This window comes from Dioscorea cayenensis, chromosome 10, assembly GCF_009730915.1.
Source record: "Dioscorea cayenensis subsp. rotundata cultivar TDr96_F1 chromosome 10, TDr96_F1_v2_PseudoChromosome.rev07_lg8_w22 25.fasta, whole genome shotgun sequence".
NCBI classification, from domain to species: Eukaryota; Viridiplantae; Streptophyta; class Magnoliopsida; order Dioscoreales; family Dioscoreaceae; genus Dioscorea; species Dioscorea cayenensis.
The window spans coordinates 3,788,291-3,810,401 of record NC_052480.1 but is presented as its reverse complement, the minus strand read 5'-3'; positions in this window follow the sequence as shown (position 1 = coordinate 3,810,401).

Sequence of the window (22,111 nt, the reverse complement as noted above, 5' to 3'; positions counted from 1 at the left end):
TATTACAGTATATTTGATATTAGTTTGTTTTATTGCCTAAAGAAATGTTTCAATCAACTTGAAGAGCTTCACATGTTATTGTGTTATTCTTGGCATCTAGACAGAAAATGTTTTGAACATATTGACAAATCGAGATCGAAACACTTTATGAAAGTTGATATGTTTTGTTATGCATTTGACATTGGTTTTGTGGGAAATAATGTTTATTTCTGTGATGTGAATGCTTGTCCTGGTTAAGGACCCTATGATATGATTTGTACATATTGTATTTTTGCTACATCTATATGATGATTTGGATGGTGACGGCGGGCTAAGGCCCGACAATTACAGTAGTGGGTCCCCACGTGCCAGCCTTTAGAGGTGGCGTGGTGGACCTGAGTGTTGATTTGTCCAGATCAGGTGGGAGCGTAGAGCCCTGATTGGATGATACATCGGGATCCCGGGGTCACCACACGGGTCCGGTGGGCCAACGCCAAGGGTGCGAAGACCTTGACGGCTCTCAACTTAGTCGTGACGGTGGCTAATGTTGGAGAGAGTGTTTTAGGCCATTGCTTATTTGTTTGAGATGAAATTTCAGTATTTGAGGAAAAATCATATTTTCTTGCAATTGGTATATTCGAAAATGTGATCTTTTGCATAGCATGTTTTACATTTTAATGTTTTTCGAACATGTATCATGTAGAATTGAGGATTTGTGATTATTGTGGATTTTATTTGTTTAAGTTGGTATTGCTACTCATTTTGGGAACTTATATATAGGCATTTGTTTTATACATGTTAATGTTTTGTCTATGCTCGCGAGAACCTACGTTTTGGTTTTTATATACCAAGGTTTATTATCTTGCACTTTCATGGTGTGGCAAATGTGAAACGTTCAAGTTTATTTATGTTATTGTAAAACGTGTTTAATGGATTTAATCGATTTGTTTTGATATTATTTTAGATTTGTGCTAACCCATTCACTGAGTGACTATGGTTACTCACCCCCTTCTCCCTTCCAGGTTTTAGTGGTTTGGGTCGTCATAGCGAGGCGAAGTGTTTGGCAGTTTGCATTCCAAGTCAGGTTGTTTATTTATTATTAAACAGGTCGCATTGTATTATTGTAGTGGATCCACTAGTGTTCTCAACTATGTGTCTGTGATTTGTATATCTTTCACTATACAGTTGACTTTTTGAGTGAAAGTTTTGCTTTTCATATCAGTTGTTGTTGTGGTGTTGTTTAGCAGGAGTTTGTCAGCCTTGCGATGATTCGAGGGTTGAGTGGTGTGTGTCCCTCCTCGAGATCATTGCGGCGGTTGTCACGTGGCGGGCCCGCGGGTTGGGCTATGACATACAGGATGAATAATAATTGGATGAACAATATATCATCGCAGAGATAGAATTTGAATGAGAGAGATAAGAAGGATGGATGAACAATAATTGCATCCTTATACCATCCATCAACAATTTGGTGTGGTGTGCTTTTGATTTAATTTAAGTTAACGGTAGGTCTAGCATTTATTAAGTTACTATAACAATCATAATCTACGATAGAGATTCAACTACTGTGAATTCCACTTAAACATACTGATACTATTACATAAGCAATGCACAATCGTTTGATTGAAATCCAATGGTTGATACGAACGTTCTAACGTTCGTAGAAGATAGGAAGAATAGGTGAAGAAATAGTTGGATGAACAATAACTGCATCCTTGTACCATCCATCAATGGGTTGGTGAGGTGTGCTTTTGGTTTAGTTTAAGTTAACTGTAGGAATCAAGTTATTGTTATGATCACGATTTCCGATTTAGATTCAACTACTGTGCATCTCACTTTTCACTGTGCTACTATTTATAAGTATAGTGATACTATTACATAAACAACGCACAATTGTTGGATTGAAATCCAACAGTTGATATGAACATTCGTAGATTTAAAATCTACGAATATTAGTGGAAGATCAGTGTTATATATATATATATAATTTATTAATTTAGTTATTCAGGTTGGACTTGGCTAGGTTGGGCTAAAATTTGTATGACCCAAACTCAGCCCGAAATTCAATCTGGCCTCTATATTTAAGCCTAGTCCAACTCTTTGGGCTATTTACCTAGCCAAAAATCCTATAGTTTTTGGGTTGGGCTTGAACCAACCCATAAGCCACCCGGCTAATGGCCAATCCTAACTAATACTAAGAAAATAATGTAAAATATTATATAATACTATTCATTTATCGTTCACTAGGTCCTATATAGAAGGAGTCGTATTCTCTACCCTTTCAAAGTTACAGGGTAGAAAATTTTATGATTGTAAAATTAATTGTCACTGATATATCATATTGGGCATATGTGGTAAACTATTATTGTCATGTGTATTAGTGCATCCCACATCGTAAATATCCAAGAGTTGTTAAATTACTAAAATTAATGCATTATAATATACAAGTTTATATCTTTGATAACCCCTTGTGGTGTTGCGCATTACAGCATTTGTCAAATAAAAAAAAAAAATTTGCATATGTTTAACTTACGTTTTTTTTAAATAATTTGAATTTTTCAGCCTTCCAATAGAGTACAACAACTATTTTATTTATTTTGCTCCTAATACCTTGATTTATTTTATGGTTTTAGTTTGAATTTAATAAATTGTTTAAATTGTCCCAAGTTTGAAAAGATTTTTCATATTTGGTTTGATTAGTTATTTTATTAGATTCTTAATTTAAGTATATACAAATATTGTGGCCTCTCGTGTATAATCAAGGTTTTTGTAAAAATAAACAAGGAAAACAACACAAATTGAATTTTCAAAACAATTTTAGAATTTTACGTAACAAAATTAATTGGCTTTCAATATTTATAATATTGTGCTTTTTTTATATTTTTTTACGTATATTACTTAATATAGGAAATTATTAGCTAGGGGAGTAATCTCAAAATAATTTAGGTGTCATAAGTTGAGATTCTATTTTGGAATGCATTATAAATAGTGTGTTATATATATCCATTGTTATTTATTATTTATGTCAATATATGAGAATATTGAAATTCATATTATTATATAAATCGATAAAAATAAAAAATAACAGGATTTTGGACTAATTATTTTCAAAAAGTAAAAATAGGTATTTGTTATGAAACATTTATAATGAATGCCCATTATATTTCTCTCAACTCCTCTTGACTTTTGGCGTTTTATTAGCCAAAGGTTTATTCGGTTTCTAATTTAAAGGCTATATATATGTGTACCAAAAGAATGATATAATAATAACAAGAAAGAGCTTCCTCTACTTTATGTTTGTTCTATGTTTGTCTTGATATATTATATAGTTTTATAACATTGTTTGTATTGCTATATTATATAGTTTTATAACACGTTATCAGAACGAAGTTTTAACCAAGCTCTGACTAATCCAATTTCTCAGCAAATCCTTTTCACGTAAGTACACAAACATTTTTTTTGTCATGTCAAATCTTGTAAAACTTGATTTTGTTGCCCTTGACATTTCGGGAAAAAATTATTTGGCATGGGTGCTTGATGCTGAAATACATTTGAATGCTAATGGACTTGGAGAAACCATCAAAGATGGTAATCAAGAATCCTTACAAAACCGCGCAAAAGCAATGATTTTTTTCTTCGACATCATTTGCACGAGGATTTAAAAATTGAATATTTAAGCGTGAAAGATCCACTTGAATTGTGAAAAAAATTTGGAGGAAAGGTATAACCACCGGAAGATGGTAATTTTACAAAGCTCGTTATGATTGGATGCATTTACAATTACAAGATTTCAAAAGCAGGTAAGTGAATATAATTCAGACCATATTTCGAATCGAGTTCTCAATTGAAATTATCGCGGAGAGAGGATTGTTGATTCCGATATGCTAGAGAAAAACATTCTCTACTTTTCATGCCTCGAATATGCTCCTGCAGCAATATCGAGAGAAAGGGTTTACAAAATATTCTGATTTGATTTCATGTTTGCTTGTGGCTGAACAAAACAATGAACTACTAATAAAAAATCATGAACCCATGGGCGTGGTCGTGGCCGTGGCCGTGGTCATGGAAGAGGACGTGGTTGGAATAAATATCAAAAAAATCATGATGATAATAAAGATGCATCTTACCACCAGAAGTGGACAAATTATTAAGAAAAACAATTTAAAGGCAAAAAAGGATCTAGTAACAAATCAGAAAATATATGTTATAGATGTGGTGTACAAGGGCACTGGTCACGTACCTGCCATACACCAAGGCACCTTGTTGAACTCTATCAAGCATCAATAAAAGAGAAAAATGTTGAGACAAATTTTGTATACCAAAATGATGACTTCGACAATAACCCTCTTGTGGGTATGTCGCCACATTTAGATGTTGCTGATTTTCTTGAAGATTCTCAGTTTAATGGTGGCAACTGAATTGACACCATAATTGTTTTTTTCCCCTATGCATTTTGTTTTAATTAATCTATGCATGTTTGATCTTGTTCTTACCCATTATAATACTTATTTACTTTTATTTATTTTGTGAAGAATATATGGATATTACCAAATCCATGGTTAGATTGGACATCAAAGATGAGGATGTATGCCTTGTTGATAGTGCAACAACGCACTCAATATTTAAAAGCAAAAAATATTTTTCCCATTTAATAATGGGTAAAACCAATGTCAATACAATATCGGGCAGTATAAATTTGATTGAAGGCTCCGGAAGAGCAAATATATTGTTTCCTAGAGAAACAAAATTTATTATAAATAATACTTTATATTCTCCAAAGTCCCACAGAAACTTATAAAGTTTTAAAGATATACGTCTCAATGGGTATCACATAGAGACGTCAAATATGGGAAATACTGAATATTTATACATTACTGTTATTACTTCAGGTAATAAGCATGTATTGGAAAAACTGTCCGCATTCTCATCAGGCCTTTATTATACATATATTCGAACAATTGAGGAAAATGCTATAGTCAACCAGAAGTTGACTAACTCAAATGAATTTATTCTATGGCATGATCGGTTAGGCCATCCTGGATCAATAATGATGCGAAAAGTACTTGAAAATTCATATGGACATCCATTAAAGAACTTGAAGATTCTTCAATCAAATGAATTTTCCTGTCCAGCATGCTCTCAAGACAAATTTATTATCAGGCCATCCATAAATAAAATTGGAACTGAATCTCCTATGTTTTTAGAGAGAATTCATGGTGATATATGTGGACCAATTCATCCACAATGTGGGTCATTTAAATATTTTATGGTTTTAATTGACGCATCAACGAGATGGTCACATGTTTGCCTATTATCAACTCGAAACCTGGCACTTTCGAGGTTGTTAGCTCAAATTATTCGATTACGAGCACATTTCCCTGATCATGCAATTAAAACTATAAGGCTTGACAATGCTGGTGAATTTACATCTCAAGCATTTGATGACTATTGCATGTCCATTGGAATAAAAGTTGAACATCCTGTTGATCATGTTCATACACAAAATGGCTTGGCAGAATCATTTATTAAGCGGCTCCAATTGATTGCTAGGCCATTATTAATGAAAACAAAGCTTCCGATCTATGCTTAGGGACATGCAATTTTACATGCCGCATCACTTGTGCGCATAAGACCAACAAGTTATCAAAAATTCTCCCCCCTTCAATTGGTTTCTTGGCAAGAACCAAATATATCTCATTTGAGAGTTTTTGGGTGTGGGGTATACATCCCAATTGCTCCACCACAAAGAACTAAAATGGGACCTCAGAGGAGATTAGGAATATATATTGGAGATTAGGAATATATATTGGATATGAATCTCCTTCTATTATTTAATATCTTGAGCCGTTGACAGGGGATGTTTTCACAGCTAGATTTGTTGACTGTCATTTTGATGAGACAGTTTTTCCAACATTAGGTGGAGAAAATGGAAAGATGAAAATGTTGAAAAAAGAAATTACATGGAATGCTCAGAGTTTAAATCATTTTGATCCTTGCACAAAACAATGTAAACTGGAAGTTCAACGAATAATTCATTTACAACGAGTTGCAAATCAACTACCTGATGCATTCTCTGATCCAAAAAGAATAACAAAATCACATGTACCTACGGAAAATGCCCCTATTAGAATTAATGTCCCAGAAGGACCTCTTATACCAAATGAATCTAAAGTACGCCTGAAGCGTAGAAGATCAGCTGGTTCAAAAGATAAAAATCCTTAAAAGAAAAGGGAAACAAAAGATTATAAAGAAAATGCAAATAAAATAAACATTGAAATAAATAATAGCAAACTTCCAGAAGGAGTTCAAGATCCTGAAATTGAAGAGGAAAATCAGGAAATTTCCATAAATTATGTCTCAAATGGGGAAAAATGGGACATAAATGAAACAATTGTTGACAATATCTTTGCATATAATGTGGCAATTGATCTTTTGAAAGATAAGGATTATGAGCCTAAATCTATTAAGGAATGCCGAAAAAGAAATGATTGGCCATAATGGAAAAATGCAATATATGCAGAATTAAACTGTCTTACAAAACGAGGAGTTTTTGGATCCATAGCTAAAACACCTACAGATGTTAAACCAGTTGGTTACAAATGGGTATTTGTGCGAAAACGAAATGAGAAAAATGAAATTGTTAGATATAAAGCAAGGCTCGTTGCACAAGGGTTTTCGCAAAGACCTGGTATTGATTATGAAGAAACGTACTCCCCTGTAATAGATACAATCACGTTTTGTTATCTAATTAGTCTTGCAGTACATGAAAAATTACATATGCAATTAATGGATGTTGTTACTGCGTACTTATATGGCCAACTAGATAATAATATATATATGAAAGTTCCAGAAGGACTTAAGATGCCTGAAGCATACAATTCGAATTCCCGGGACATGTATTCAATTAAGTTACAAAGATCTTTGTATGGATTGAAACAATCTGGGCGTATGCGGTATCATCGCCTCAGTGAATATTTGTTAAAAGAAGGGTATAAAAATGACCATATTTGCCCATGTGTGTTCATCAAAAAATCCGAGAAGGGATACGTGATAATTGGGGTATATGTTGATGATTTAAATATAATTGGAACTCTTGAAGAGCTTCCAAATACCGTTAATTATTTCAAGAAACAATTTGAAATGAAAGATCTTGGGAGAACAAAATTTTGTCTCGGACTGCAGCTCGAGCACTTAGAGAGTGGTGTTTTTATTCTCCAATCAACATATACAAAAAGGGTTTTTGCAACGATTTAATATGGATAAAGCATATCCATTAACAAGCCCTATGGTTGTTCGATCCTTGATATTCATAAAGACCCTTTTCGACCTCAGGAAGATAACGAAGAATTACTTGGTACTAAAGTACCATATCTTAGTGCAATTGGTGCCTTGATGTATCTTGCTAACTGTACTTAGCCAGATATAGCTTTTGCTATAAATTTATTATCAAGATACAGTTCTGCACCAACACGGAGACACTGGAATGGTATTAAACATATACTACGTTATCTTCGAGGAACAGTTGATATGGGATTATTTTATACACATGAATCAAAAAGACAATTAGTTGGATATCGCAGATGGGGATATTTATCCGATCCGTATAAAAGCCCGATCATAAAGTTGGTTATGTGTTTACACATGGGGGAATGAGCCATATCATGGCGTTCTATAAAAACAAACTATAAACTGCTACTTCTTCAAATCATGCAGAAATACTTGCAATTAATGAAGCAAGTCGTGAATGTGTTTAGTTAAGATCAATGACACACCATATTCAAGAAAATTGTGGTTTGTTATGTCCGTATGACAACCCAACAATATTATACGAAGACAATGCGACTTGTATAGCTCAATTGAAAGGAGGATACATCAAAGGCATTAGGGAACAAAACATATATCACCGAAGTTATTTTTCACACATGATCTTGAGAAAAATGGTGATATCCATATTCAGAAAATACAATTCAGTAAAAATCCTGCAGATTTATTCACCAAGGCATTACCCACATCAACTTTTGAAAAGTTTATTCGCAAGATTGGGATGCGTCGCCTCAGGGATCTTTAATAAAGTTCTCTTCATGGGGAGTCATATACGCGCTGTACTCTTTCTCCTTCGTCATGGTTTTGTCCCACTGGGTTTTCCTGACAAGGTTTTAATGAGGCAGCAGATGAAGCGTATATCAGAAAAGTTGTACTCTTTTTCCTTTACTAGAATTTTTTCCCACTGGGTTTTTTTTTCTAGTAAGGTTTTAACAAGGCAATTCCTATATAATGGACATTCAAGGGGGAGTGTTATGAAACATTTAAAATGAATGTCCATTATATTTCTCTCAACTCCTCTTGACTTTTGGCGTTTTATTTGCCAAAGGTTTATTCGGTTTCTAATTTAAAGGCTATATATATATGTGTACCAAAAGAATGATATAATAATAACAAGAAAGGGCTTCCTCCACTTTATGTTTGTTCTATGTTTGTCTTGATATATTATATAGTTTTATAACATTGTTTGTATTGCTATATTATATAGTTTTTTAACAATAAGCAATTTGTAGGTGATTATTTGCCTAGAAGATAAAACATTAAGGCTGTGTTTGATTGCCAACATGGAAAATGGCTGAAAAAGAAAATTTTTCCATGGAATAATTTTCCATGGAAAAATTCTACATGAAAAATAAAAAAATAGTCGTTTGATTGGCATTATTTTCTAGCTAGAAAATAAAAAAATTTCCATAGAAAATTCAGATTTTGTTGTTTGATTGATCTTATTTTTCACGGAAAATGAAACATTTTTCATGCAAAAAACCTCATTTGTTGTTTAATTGCATCAATTTTCCTTGGAAAAAGTCACATTTTTCATGGAAATTTTTTAAAAAATTATTAAAATTATAAACAGCGCTACGTGGAATTGAATCTTACCATCAAATTGCCGCGGGATCTGTTCACTGATCTAGATAAATTTATTTAAAATATTATCAAGTTATATATAATTTATCTTTTTAAAAAAAAATTAAAAGAAAAGAAAAAACTTTTCTTTTAAATTTTTAAAAGAAAAGTTATTTTAAGTAGAATTGAATCTTACCATCAAAACATCGCAGGATCTGTTCACTAATTTGGATAAATTTATTTAAAATATTATCAAATTATATAATTTATCTATTTTTTAAAAAAATTTGAAAGAAAAGAAAAAACTTTTTTTAATTTTTTTTTTAAAAAAAGTTATTTTAAACATTTCAATCACACGTTATTTTTCACATAGCCCCTTACGTTATTTTTTCACATAGGCCCTTATGTTTTCCTTGGAAAACTTTTCTCATGATGGAGGCAGGAAAAATTTTCCACTAATTTGAGGGAAAATAAAGTCACGTGACAGGGTTTGTGAAAAAATTTTCCATGGAAAATTTTGGTAAACAAACAGCTTAAATTGATGGAAAATGACCCGTGAAAAAATTTTTCAGGGAAAAAAAGGGCAATCAAACACAGCCTAAAGATTGAAAAGATATGCCAAGATAACTTCATAATTCCCCTAGAAGATAAAACATTAAAATATGCATTCTTGCACACCCTCTATTTGATATATAGATTTGACCAAGAATTGCTATTATTTCTTTCCCCATGGTCTAATTAAATGGCAACATATCATTTGTATTTTGTGGATGGCACATGCAATGTCTTCATTTTGTGTATAACAAGAATGGTTTTAAGTGGATGACTTCTCGTCTTTATAGGAGACGTCTTCTTTCTTATCCATTTACACAACATGGACATCATTTTCTAGTGGACCTAATCAACCCTGTGATACATGAATATATCTTATATCTTTTGTTATGATAGGTACTTATTATTAACATGATATACATGCATGAGTCCTTATAATATCTGTCATTTTTTTCGTTATATTATATCGTAAATGATCTATTGTGTCCTAATGATGTATGTCTAGTAAAAAGTCTATAGTATGGTATTCTAAATTCTTTACTTAAACTGTTTGACAGTCTCACATACCAACAACTCTACGGGATTTGAAAGAAAATTTTTGTTGAACAAGCTGTAATTTGGTGTATAGAGTAATGAAATAAAATTATTATGTTAATTTTTATATAAAAATATAATGGATTAAAAATAGATTAATATGTTTTAAAATATAATTTTTAGATTTGAAAACATATTACAAAAGTTTTGTTTAAAATCAATATTGGTTTTAAAATCTAATTTTAAAATGGATTTAATTCAGTTGCAAATCTATTTCTAAATTCTAAAACCAGTGAAAAAAAATTAAAGAAATCATAAGTCAAAATTTTTTTTATAAAAAAATATTTGTTTAAAAAAATCAATGAATATTAAGTTAAAAATTATTATACCTCAAATAATCATATTTTTTTCTTCTTCAATAAAATATTATTATTTAGCTCAACTCAAACTATATGACAAGTGTTTATCATAGTGTTTATATATGATTAATTGTTATTTATAATCTATATTAAATCCCAACATCATTATATTTAAATTTTAGATTTTTTTTAAAAAAATAATAAAATAAAAATCATTAGATGTTGGAGAAAACCCATCTATATCCTAATAAACCATTTTACAAGCATAAGAGCTGGTATACTTAAAATTATCATTATTATTGTTATTCATCAGTGATGAAATAAACAAGGGCTTCATATTAAACATTTTAGTTTTCTTCTATATATTTTTTTATATTCTAATTTCACTCTGATAATCTCTCTACATTAAATAAACAATACTTACAATTTAATTGTCATTGTTTTATAATATTTGTGTGTGTGTATATATATATATATATATATATGCATAAAAGATTATTATTTATTTAATATTTATATACTCCTCTACTTATATATATTTTCCATGATTTTTAAGGTGGAAAGAGTGGGAAAGAGTTCCTTCAAGCCTGACTCCCCAAACTAGGAAACCACGGAGCCCACCTCCATACTAGCTCCTAGGGCGTTTCTTTATTCAAACCAAATGGAACCTATACAAAAATGCAAGCAAAATAATAATAATAATAATAATAACGAATAAATAAATAAAGATTAATCAGCACAGTAAGCATCAATTCAAAAATATTGCAATTTTTTTAATAAATATTTATTTAGATTTATTAAAAATACAAGAATACAAATAGATGTAATAAAATATGTATAGTGTTTTTGATAAACTTGAAAAGTTTTCATTTAAGATAGTTTCGTTAATAATCATATACTTATAATAATGAATAAGTGATTCTGTGAAAATTTTGGTTGATATTGTGTTTTTTTTTTCAAGATGGATAATGGAAGTTCCGGAGGGGTAGATGTGTGTTAATTTTTCTCTCAACCTCACAAGTAATGAACACACACAATCAATCATGCAAAAGAAAGGAGACACACAAATTGGTTATCCAGTTCGATACAATCTTGCTTACATCTGGGGGGTCGAACCCGGAGAAAACAATCTACTAAAAAAGGAAAAGAAAAAGAGTTACAATAGTCACTCTCTCTCACACAACAAAAAATAGCCTTCTTTAGATTGCCCCGATGCACACTCTCTTCAATCCACACATAAGGGTTTCTCACTCGTGGTTCATTCTAAATCTCAAAGTAGGGTATTTTATGTGGACATCCCTACGTCCCATCAAACTTTTTTTTTTATTTCTCTGTGGCTTCCTAACTTGGACACTTTCTAAAGTTAGACATTGCAACTCTTGTTGCAACTGAGCTTGCAACGCAGCCCACCTACTGATTTTGACTAAGTTTCTGCTCTAGTTTACGTCGAAACAGTCCACTCCTCCCAAGTTCGCCTTATCCTTACCCTTGAGTTGATATTGCTCTGATTTATAATTGTAAAAATAAAGATAATATTTTAAATTAAAAAATTCTCATTTGCAGGACATATGTATTTTAATAATTTTTCTGAATTCATTTAAATAAACTTTTAAATTATTTACATTTAAGATTTTAGTAAATACAAAATAAACCGATATTTAAATATTTTTAAAAATAATAAATTTCATTTAAACTTTTATATAAATTAACCATAATTTAAAATAAAATTATTTATTACTAAATCAAAGGTTTAATGTTTCTCAAATTCCTAAATCAATGCACATTAATCAATCATGCATATTTTTACAAATTTTCTCAAAAAGTTAAAAAAAAGCAAACTCAAAAGCATCTAATAAATGAGAAAGAAAAATAAATAAATCAATCAAATTATTCAAATGAAAAATAAAAAGTAGAAAATATTGAAACTATGAAAATATATAAAGATAAAAAATTTAAAATTATAAAAATATATATATATATATATAAACTTAAAAAGCTGTCTGGAAGGGGAGGCGGAGGGAAGGGAGGGAGGCGGGGAGGGAAGGGGCGACGGTCGAGGGAGGCGGAGGGAGGGAAGAAGCAGTCGGGTCAGCAGACACCGCGTCGACAGAGGCGCCCCACCGCCCGCTCGCCTGCCGCCTGGGAGGTCTCGAGTTCGAAACCTCTCAAGCACAATGCAAAAACAATAAAAAATGTACTTGTCGCCAATTAGTAAATAATAATAAAAAAAACGATAGTAGTTATTAAAATGGTTGTATTCATTCTAGCTGCAACATTTGCTTAAGAAATTATATAGTAGTGGGCTTCTCTGTAGTGCTTCTGTTTTCTCTGGTTTTCTAATTGAATTGGTTTATCCATTTTTCAAAAACTTATTTGAAGGTTGTCATGTGTATGACACTTGAATTGGGATGCCCAATTTTCCAAGAATAATGGAGTAGACCGGCAGCAATTAGTTCTACATCTATTACATTTAACACGTTTTCATTTTGTACAATTATACATTGAATTTATTCGAGCTTTAGATTTATATATAATGTATAAAAATAATGTAAAAATAATGCATCACATCCAAGCAATAAACAACTCTTGACCGATAACATCAATAATTATTTCGAATTATTGACAACAAACTCAAGCTTATATTGAAAGTTGTATTTTGATTATCGTGGATATATTGTGCCAACAAAATTCCTTTTACATCAATGGGACAAGTTTTATACTTGAAGATTTACTTATCTTTTTAAAAGTGGTGGGAGAACCAACGTGATTAAAAATGCCAAGCAGAGGTTTCAGGAAAATAGATGAGGTCAATATAATTTAACTCCGGTTCAAGAGAGAAAAAAAAAAAAATCTAATATTGTGTAAATACTACCTGGACGAGATCTTCCGATACAAAGAAATAAATCATCTCTAGCTTAAAAAATATATCATCCCCATTAATAAAAATAGGAAATATTCATATAGAAAATCACTTAAATTCTTTATATAAAATTATGGATAATATTTTTCAAACACAATACAAACTGCGTGCGTGATGGATCAATTGTGCTTTAATCTATGTTTTTTTTTTTTCAAAAAATAAAAAAATATATATAACATAAAACACAAAACACAAATTAAAAAAACGAAAGTTCTAATTTCTTAAAAAAATAAAAAAATACAAAGCTAAAGTTTCATAAGATATAATTCGGTTTGATCATTGTTTGTAATCAGGCGGAGGATTTTCGTTCAACCAATGTCCCACTTCTTCAATATTTTTAAGAAGCAGTCTCATCATTTGAGCTCGCTTATCTTTGGTAGAGCCTTCAACTAGTAGGTTGACCTCCACTTTCGGCCCAATATCTATTATTACATTGGTTTCCAGTTTCTCTGGGCCCTCTTCCGTTGTCACATTGGCTTCCACTTCAATATCTTCACCCCCTCCTCCTGCTTTAAAGTTGGCTTCAAATTTCTTTTCTCCTTCTTTTAAGTTAAATCTTATTCCTAACTTTGCGCAAAACTCCTCCACCTTGTCTTGCAATGTTCTTGTCGAAAACTTTTGATGTTGCACTTGCACATGCTTAATGAAGCGATGAAACATGTTGATGCCTTTTGCTAGCTTCTTGGTGATCAATCTTGGATTAAACAGTAATTAAATGAGAAGAGTTAATATTAATATAGGGAAAATTACTGTTCACCCCTCGTAATTTTTCAAACTTCCCAAAAACCCCCTCCTACTTTTTACACACCCCGGACAGACCCTTCCGCTAGTGTTTAACTTCCCTTTTACCCCTACCGTTCACTTCAAATGGATCCATGATTGTGAAATCCCTATTTTTGGCCTTGAAAATGGTGGGAAAAGAAAAAACGCAAATCACATCATGTTCAACCTTTTCGAGGGCTTTCACTTGGTTTCGATAGACAATGCCTAGGAGTTGCATTACATCTTGTTGTTCTCTCCCCATTTGAGTTGTTCGACTTCAGTCTCTACGGTTTCAGTGTACGGTGAGAATCTCTTCGTTCTATCAGTTTGACCATTCCAGCAGTGTTTATTATGATGACTCATTTGTGGTAGTCGAGTGAAGTTTATCATACCCGAAATATATAAATCGGTTTCTCCAACGGAAAATGAAGTTGATTTCCATCGGATTGGTCAAGTCGCACTTCATCTTCAAATGAGTCGTAGTCGATTTTATCGTCGAGGCAGCATGTGCCATTGTCGTCTCCGCTTTGAAAAACGAGTTAATTTCGTTGTAAAGTTCTTCTCGTTTATGGTTATCTATTTGTATATTTTAAATAATGTTTAACTATTTGCTATTATCCGTTTAATACTTGTCATCTCCGTTTAACATTATCTTTACATGTATAACTATTCATATTAACGTGTAAATTCTCAAAAGTCTCTCGTCAAAACGGTGATCTTTTTCGCTTTGATCCGAATTGTTGGCGGTGTGGCACGTGGCGGTGGCAGTGAGGATGAGTATCCCGTGCATAAGAATTAATGACCGCATTAATTCTTATGCGACGGTAATATAAATATCCGAACACCCGCTCGTTGTCATCGATCGATGTCGACCCACCGTAGCGTTTAACTTTTTTTCTCGGATATGAAGAGTCGATCCCGCTGTGGACTTCACACCATAAATAACCGGGAAGAACCCTTCCCATGGACAACCACTCCCTCGTCGTCCTCATCATCCTCCTCCTCCTCCTCCCTCCTCTTCCTCCCTCGCCATCTCGCTTCGTGCATGATATTACGGAGTCAGACGAAAGTTCGAAGATGAACTCTATCTGAAAGGATGTTTCGTGAACCTTCTTCCTTATCTTGAGAATCAATCAGCCGTAATCACGCAACAAGTTAAACTATCTTTTCCAGCGGTGGATGACGGGCAAGAAATTAAGCGAGCGTTTCGACTTGGGTAAGAAAAGAAAGTTTTCACGTATTGCGTGATTGCGGAGGATTCTCCAGAGGAGGGAGATCAGGAAACATCCTTTAAGACGGGGTTGATATTTATCACTTGAGATTTTTGTTACCGCTTAAGAACATTACGCCAACAGTACTAACTATTACGCTCGTGTTTAACTATCGTGATCTTCGCTTAAGTCCCACTCATGACACATTGATTAATAGTCGCTTTTTCATGAATGTGTTTGTTTAACCTTTTTAATGTTAGACGCTAGTGCAGGTTCAAGTTGATCGCGCATGTTATGCAAACCAGTGAGCATTCGAATGTACTGATACACTTTGTTTCAGTTATACTGAGGGTCGAGTCGTGAGTGTCCAAAGTCCGAGAGGACGTTGTAAATGTTGTAAATGTTTTATAAATAAAACGAAACAAGTTTATTTGAATGTGAACTTCTGAAATTTAAACGTAGACCTAGTAAAAACAATGTGGGAAACAAAAAGAACGCTCATTGTAAACAATAGAAAAAGTTAAACAATACTCAAGTTACTCTTTTAAACAATGACAACGGTGTTTAAGAAAATACGTAAAGATGTTTAAACAGATGACTCAGAGGTACTCCATCTTGAACGCGATGTCAGTGAAAAGCATTCAATTTAAACAATAACATATATTTTAAACGCTTAAATCACTATATTTAAACGTTTTACGTATTATTTACATGATATAGACTTTATTTAAAACCGGTAATCGTTATGTTAAACACTATATGTATCCTGCTTAAACATAAAAAGCTTGATGTTTAAACAGATACTTTCAGTCGAGCGACTGATAATATGTCTTCATCGCGACAAAATGACATATATTTTTCCTTTTTTCGCCCTCGGGATGGAGGGAAAAATACTGCCCAATCACATCACGCCTAGTCTAACCTCTATGCACTTTTTGTCTTCACCGCGATAGTGATATATATATATACGCACTTTTTGTTTGCCTATCTCGACTGCCGTTTGTTGTTTTACATCTTCTTTTCTTCTTCTTCTTCTTCTTCTTCTTCTTCTTCTTCGCCTTCGGCTTATTTTTGTTCTTCATTTCATTTGGTTTGTACGATTTGGTTTTCGGCCGATATATTATGGAGAGTTTTTGTGGTATTGCTAGATTCAACGGGGAGGAAGAGTGCTAATGTTCACGGCCCGCGACTCTTGGGAGTTGGTAGTTAATGAGATATGTGAGCGATGGGGTCTCAAGTTTCTCTTGTCGTGGTTAAGTTCATCACACCGGATGGATATAAAACGGTTTGCCCAATAGAAAACGATGTTGACTTCCATGGATGTGTCACGATGCACTCCATCTTCAAATGTGTCATGAGTTGATCTTGTCGTCGAGACGTAAAAATGTGCCATTGCCGATCTCTAATCGAAAACGAGTTTTACCTCGTCAGTAAGTTCCTTCTCTTTTAATTGCTCCAGATTGTTCGGGTCATTAGTGTTTAAATATGTCCGCTAACGGTTAACATCTTGTACTCAGTCGCTTACGTTATTAGTTAATCGCTAAGTATTTAATTTAATGTTTAAATATTGTCATTATCAGCTAAACATTATATTCTCCGCTAACATATTGATCTTTTCATTCGACCGAAGTGTCAAGGTGAATTGATTCTCACGAAAGTGCCTCCTGCTCATCCCCATGATGCACCCCTCGACGCGGATGTCTTCCTTCCTCGCCGATCATTCTCAAGTCGTCGCTATGGATATTGACAATGTTTTGACGGTGCTCTAACATTTTCAGGGATGTACTTTCAAATCATGCAATCAAAAAGGAATTTTTGACTTCAAATTCATAAAGAACTGAAAAACATCTCAGCGACTTTTGGAATGCTGCCACGATGGTTGTCGTCATGGCTTCATGAATCAAAAAGAGTATAACAAAAAAATACTTTCTAATCAAGATAATCAACCTGGCTACACACTGCGGTGGTAGGGCATAGGTTCAAGGGCCACATCCGAAAGCGCCCAAAATGGGTTAGCGCATCGAGTGATTCGTGAGCTCAAGGACCGCCCCTCAGACAAGGCCATCGACATTCGAGCGACATGCTATGGGAACATGGTGTCCACATACCATACAAGCGTGCTTGGTTGGGAAAAAGAGCACGCCCGGTGGTCCTCATCGGCAGCTGACATCTCCAACATGATTGCTTTGCTTTGGGTATGTGGATAAGGTGGTCGAGACAAATCCCGGAACGCTGCGATCGTGGAAAAGAGACGGATCGCTTTTAAACGTGCATTCTTTTCTTTCAAACGGGCGTGTATTATGGGATTCAAGAGGGCTTGCGAGTCACGCTCTTCTCGATCGGTACCCACCCTCCTTGGAAAATACTCGTATAGTCGATAACGAGACCCGACGCCAATTGACTTGGTTCATATCTAAGTTAGGGCGACGCTTTATACGAGGATGGAGATTATCATGAGATAATTACCGCTGTCGGACAGTCCAAGGGCCTTGTGAGAGAATTACTAGAGTCTTCCCTTTTTCGCCACATCGCATACTCCTCGACATTTGGAGGCCAATTTTATGAAAGCCAATGTCGACTTGGGAAGGCATCGAGGGAGGAGTGTCTGGTCGATATGCTTCCGCATTGTGTGGGCATCCACGGCTAAAAGATTTCGACGATACCGTGAAACGAATCGCGGCCACATCACCCAAGCTCATCACCGGTTGATTAATAAATCGGATATGGCACATTGGTCGAATTATCTGCTCGTAGGTGATCATTGGGGTGAGATGTATTCAAACGTCGCGGAATCGCTCAATGCTTGATCAAGGAAGCTCGCCATTTACCAAAATGACGAAAATGGTCGACTCCATAAGGTCTCGCGAATGTTGAGTTTACACTTAACATTTAGTGTTACCCTTTTAAACATTCTCAATCTTTGTTTAATTACACTTGTCTCGACTTTTAAATATTAATCCTTTCGCTTAAATATTTACAATAATGTTTAAACATGTTTACTAATTATTTAACCATCAACGTCTTTCGTGTAACCTTATTTGCCGTAGTTCAAGTTGACGCGATGTTATGTAACCGGGTGAGCAAGTGAACAAACGGGAGACCTTCTTATGCCCGACATACATTCAAGGTAGAGATCATTGTCGAGGACGTACCAAAATCTTCGTGTTGGTCGTTGTATCGATGATCGTTACGAGTGATCGACCGAGCAAGAGAACTCATGAGATCTCGCCATCGTAACTTGTTCGCGTCGGCGGCAAGTTTATGGTATCCTCAGAATACGCTCATACGCAATAATGCAGCATGACACCAACGTACATCGACTTTATTAGCAGTGTACTTCACCGTCGATCTACATAAACCGGGCGTATAAGGGCGAAGCTATATTCCCCTATACCCGACGATACATGCGCCTTCAGACGGAAATCGTGAGCTTTGCTTCATGAGCTGCCGCTGACGTAGAAGGCAGCCTGGGCGCTTGTACTGAAAGAGGATCGAGTCGCAAGCGTTGATTCCCCGCGAAAGTTATATTGCAGCACCGCTATGGATCCGGTCACAATCGACATTTCATCTGCAATGAAAACTCGCTGCACGACTAGGGCATCAGTAAATAAGTCGATCGATGATAGGGGAAACATCAGTGTATTGATGGGCAACTTTCCATATTTAAACTCTTACTCTTTACAACGTAATTGAATGTATTTAAACGTAGACATTGTTATTTTTAAACGGATTCACAGTAATTTGAAATATTTCAACTGATGTTTAAACGATATATGGTATATTTAAACAATGAAATGGAAATGTACACAATTACAACGTGAAATTAAATAATGAAATGAAACCCGAATGGAATTTAACCTGCCTTTACAATCGAAAAACAAACAAAATTTACATTGAGATATACAAGTCATGTTATTCCAAACGAAAACAATGAATCGAACGACTGTGTTTACATTCGAAAACAAAATTTGACATCGAGATATACAAGACATGTTCTTCGGTCATCAAAATCTAAAACCCGCTGATGACGACCCCCTTTGTCATGGACGCCTACGCCTCCCTCCTTAAGTATGCGGGTAACATATCTTAATCTAGGTAAGGAACGTCCCCGTCTGCAGCGTCAGACTTCTCACCCCAAAGTAATTGCTCGATAAACCGCACGACGTGACGGCGCGCAATCGACGCCTTGTTTCTCGGGCGGTACGCATCGTCGCACGAGTGGGTACTTTGCGTCGCCGACCGCCGAACCCATATCGACACAATTGCTCTAACAGATTCCGCTGTCGAGATATGCAAGTTGAGATTAGAATACCGACACATACCAAACACTATTAATCTGACATAATTGAAAGAACTTACCATGTCCAACGCTGCCTCTGTAATCGTACTCGACATGAAAGAATAACGTCAGTATTCTTTTATCATCGTCGAGACGCACGTACATGGAGCGCCATTCATGATTATCGGGAGGACGACAATTTGAATTTCTGCGCAGCATGTCAGCATCAACAGCATCCCCGACCATAGCCATAATCAGATCAGTGCAAGGCCGTCCTCGCTGACACATAAAAAGCTGCAGTTTATCCGTGATGGAGGCGCTTGTATAGGATATGGTTTCTCGCTCACGACTTTTTGTATTATGCATACGAAAAGCTGCCCATCACATCATCCGCGACTCATCTCCTTCCCTCAAGCAACAAGTATAATTTGTCCCGTATGCCGATATATGGGTCATTCTCCACACACGATAAAGGCCGAGGTTAAACGATAATGTATATAATAAAGCACTCATATCAGAACGCTAAAACGATATTATCAATTGTTAAACGATATTATATATAATTAAACGCTAAGAGATAAATTAAATGATAACATAAAGACATTAAACACCATTAGAAAAATCGTTAAAACACTATAATAAAACTTTAAACACTATCATAAAAACTTAAGACTGACCTCGTCCATAGAGTCAGCTATGAGGAAGATCCTCATCAACTCCTCGCCCATATTTGTTAAGATCCAGACAGCCAACCCATGGGAATAAAAGCTTTTCGAGCCCCCCGGTCCCATCGCTGATCGGGCTCTCGATCATCTCCTCGCCGCTTCTGTCGGGGTCTCATGCCGCACCGCCATAGCACCTTCACTGTTCAAAGACCGAAAAGCAAGATCTTCCCTTCGACGCGAGGACGACGGCGATCAACATCAACCTCGCACACATCCTTACATGGTTGTTCTTGTCAGGATCGTGCCCGGCTTCGGCGCTGGACGACGGCGACAACATCGAACCGCAGACACATCCTTACATGGTCAGATTTTGCGTGGATCGTGGCCCGCTTCGCTGCGTGTATCGCTTTACGGCCACGGCAACGCAATGCATTCAACAATCTTCTCAACCATGGGCACGACGATGCAAGATCATTCGGGAGACACACACTCTTAGCTTGTTCTTGATCCGCAAGGATCGTGTCCATCTGATGCCGCATCTTCGCAACCGGGTTCCCACCGGTCCATCGACCATTAAGCAGAGAGTTTCGCACTCATCCTCAACCGAGGCAACGGCCACATCATCTACGACGTCCTCCACCGCCATGGCTACTGTCATCAACGTCGATGCAGCCTCAGCATAAACGATCACCGCCGATGGTGTTCGCTATTGTTTCATCGCCACCGACGTGAGATGAGGCGTGATTGTTCTCCTCTCTTCTCGCAAGTCTCATTCGAATGTGGCCGCCTTGAACGATCTTTCCGGCGATGTCGCCGTCTGCCAAATTCCACGCCGCCTCGGGCTCCCGGTGCTTCGCGCTGAGGGATGGCGCAGCGTCAGGAACGCCCCTCCAGCTGCCTCTCAACACGAGCGGTACAGCCGAGGAAACTCCGGTCATCAATATTCGGCACGCCCGCATAAGAGTTGCGTGACATCTCGCTAATGTCGCCGGGCTATCGCCACTGGGCCGGAGGGCCGATGGCTCTGGCCGCCACAATCGGGGACCGCTGTCCGGGTGCGGGGGTTGCTGCAATCCGCGGGGGAGGAGGCTCTCCTGCCGAGGATCTGCGATGCGCTGGTGGGTCGGAAGTAGGAGAATCTAGGCCGAAGCGCCAGCACGATGAGGTCCGCCTCATCATCCCGCCGAGCAAGTGGTTCCGGAGCAATAGCATCCATCCGCTTGCTGGTCTCTAATAAATATTTCTTCTTCAAAGATTCACCGAATCTCATCGAGAAACTAACATATGTAAACCAAACAACGTCAATAAATCATTCATTTTAAACTCATAAAAACTATATTTAAACAGTATTGGTTATATATTTAAACGTTATAGAATATATTTAAACGGAGAACAAAAATATTTAAACCAAGTATGTAATAAGTTTTTAAAACGGTAAATACTAAAGTTAAACACTAAATAATATGTTTAAACATTAAACGACTTTATGTTAAATATTGTCCATGATTTATTACCTCTTTCCCATCGAGCGTACGATAAGTCAGGGTTTCTACCGCCGCTGCTTCCTAAGTACTTTCACCGTAGCACAACATCCTTGGGGACCTCGCTAAAGCTGGACTTTCTTCCCTGCTCCGCCACCAGAAACTGCATCGCTAAGCGGACCGAGCAACCCTTAATGTACCCTCCGTGGTTGGTCTTCTTCCCGGGCGATCTATCTGCGACCGGGCTACCGCTGGGAATATCCTCCATAAGCCACTTGTGCGTCGCGCTCGCGCCTATGCGCATCGCTCCCACGGCTCGGTAGATCATCGACGTAATCACCCATCCAGCCTCGAACCGAGCATGATGTATTTGGGAAGAGGATCGACTCCACTGAGGTACACCATCGAGTTTGACAAAAATTATCTTCTTCTCCTCTCGTCGAACAAGTTGCACTGTAACGCTCTCTGACGGAGTCTCCTGCC